The sequence below is a fragment of the Montipora foliosa genome, unplaced genomic scaffold (genome assembly GCF_036669935.1).
Source record: "Montipora foliosa isolate CH-2021 unplaced genomic scaffold, ASM3666993v2 scaffold_434, whole genome shotgun sequence".
Classification (NCBI taxonomy): Eukaryota; Metazoa; Cnidaria; class Anthozoa; order Scleractinia; family Acroporidae; genus Montipora; species Montipora foliosa.
Window position 1 is genome coordinate 365,028 of NW_027179739.1, and position 2,473 is coordinate 367,500.

General features: G+C 37.6%; 1 pseudogene; it reads right to left on the reverse strand.

The window, feature by feature from the left end:
* Nucleotides 1-307: 307 nt before the first annotated feature.
* LOC137988923 (uncharacterized) lies at nucleotides 308-1,051 on the reverse strand (annotated as a pseudogene).
* Between the last annotated feature and the right edge of the window lie 1,422 nt (nucleotides 1,052-2,473).

A 2,473-nucleotide genomic window follows, 5' to 3' on the forward strand; every position in this document is an offset into this window, starting at 1 on the left:
ATGAGGTTGGCTATAAGTTCTGAATAATTAAATGAGTCAAGTTAAAAAACTGGCTCTTCTTTCATACTGTAGCCATAATACTGGGTACAGTTTCCATAAAAAGCTAAATTAGCTTTGCTATTTGGCTCTAAGTATAAAAAAAAAAGTTGAAACAACAAAAACAAAAGAGCACAAAATTGGAATCTAGGACATGTAACCCCGGTTAACAAGGTTTCACTTAGAGGTCAGATCACAATAAATATTTATTGTGTAAAAGCTGTGTAGATCGAGTCTGTGAAACTTTGCAAAAAATAAAGTGGGTGATTTATCAATACATCAGCGAGAGAAAATCCAAGTTATAAAAACATAAACACTTACCAATGAAAAACTTTTGCAGCTGTCTTAGAATAGGTACTTCAATAAAGAATCTACCATGTGTCGGTACGCCTTGTCCACAAATGTTGCAGGTCCTGTTCACTTGGGTACGATTTTCACCTCTGCCATAATACGCATTGCAGTAACTACACTAGAAGTGTTTGACGATGTCGCCTTTGGCTTTGCTTACAAATTGAAATAATTTTTTAACCGTCGTTCTACAGTTATTTGGTCGGGGGCAGTGAGCTTCACGTACAGCAAGTTAATCACTAAATGCTTCACGAGTGAGCTTGTGCTTCAACACAAATGATAACAACAACACAACGCTTGAACTGCTCGTAATAGGCAAACCCAAATAAAGCATGTCATTGTTTTCTCTTTCGTGCTCTTTTGAAGAAGATTCAGAGTCCAATTCTATGTTCTCGCAGTCACTAAAAATATCCAATCCCACCTCGTCGTCCATAACATATCGTTCATACATGCATGCATTGTGAGATAATAGCTCATCTTGGTTCTCATCTTGATCACTTAGTAAGCCATCGCACACTTCGTCAGATTCAAGCTGAATTGCTTCATCAATTTCTTGAGCTTGCTCTAAGCTGCACAATTCACTTAGGGATGTGTTTTCCGTTGGCTGAACTCGCTCATGGCTGCAGCACCTGTCATCGAAAAACCTCACAGACTGTTCGCCAAACATATCCGGGACGTTGAATTCGTTGAAAATGCACGGCGATTGATCGACATTATGATATACTCTTTTCCAGTGTCTCGTCTTCTTTCTGTCACGAACTTATGAGGATTTGAGTAATGCAAAAATTCTCTGTAACATCTTCCCCAGTAAAAAAAATCGGGTTTCAAGCTGGTGTGATGAGCCTGTGATAGGACTGATCATACCCATGATCACTCTCCTTAACAGGAGCAAGGGTGGCACAGTCGGCAGGTCTCGAGTTTGAGCCCCAGATCTCACATCTTTGTTTTGACTTCTTTGCTTTCAGTGTAGCCTAAGTAGCTTTAAATACCATGAAAAAACGGAGTACTGATAGAAAGAGGAGGGTACAATGAGCGCACCGTCGGCTTCCTGGGAAAATACTCTCTAGAGAGTAAAGGAACTTCCAACGTTAAATAAGGTGTACCTTTACCTTTACCTTTCGAGCTGGCGTGATGAGCCTAGTGATAGGAGTGATCACACCCGTAATTATTTTGTTCCCAAACTTGCAACCGTGATAACCCTGACTGGAAATTCACAGTCGGCTTCCCATGAGCAAAACAAAAAGACCTAATATGGACTTTGTGAAGGCAAAATGATGGATATTTAGGTATTGTTATGTAAAAAGCTTGGTATTCTCAACTGTGGTTGACATTTGCGCAACATAAATAAGTGAAATGAAATGAAATTTGGTTGCGCAATGTTTTTTGATCTGTATAAAAAATGTAACTGCGTCGATTTGCCAAGATTCTCATAAATCCAAGTTGTAAACTATTAAATTTAGGTTCTTAAAAGTCGCAATAGATTAAGCTTAATCTGTTTCTGTTCTCTCAAAGAACGTTGTCAGCTTCAAAAACAATTTTTTTAGTTTCTGCAACATTCTAGTATCCCTTTAAAAATAATCATGATTATTTGCAATTGCAATTATTATGAACCACTAACGAATAATAACATACAATGATTTCACTAGCTCTTCTGTTGACATTGAAATGTTCTCTCAGTTCTGAAGAAAATAGCTGGAAGGACAATTAATGGAAGGTTGAAATGTCAGCACTGGATTGGTTTGACAACTTTGTTTTTCTGATGCAATTCAAGTGAAACCGTCCCGTAATTTTAATCACATATCAACTCAAACAAAATTAAACGTTTCAGAAACGGTATTTAGTCCCTGCACTTACTTTAAAAAAAAACAACAACAACTGAACAGGAAGATATAAACCAAACATTCTTGAATTTTATCCCAAGCTGTAAGAGAGCGGTGTGCAGTTATCACGAACTGGTACAATCTACTTTTCTACTCTCTACTTATAATTGATAAAGTGTAGAACGCAACACATCAACTTTGTAACCAGTCACATGAACGATCACTGGAGCTACTCGACTGAGATTCAAGTGTTAATTATGTTTACAAAA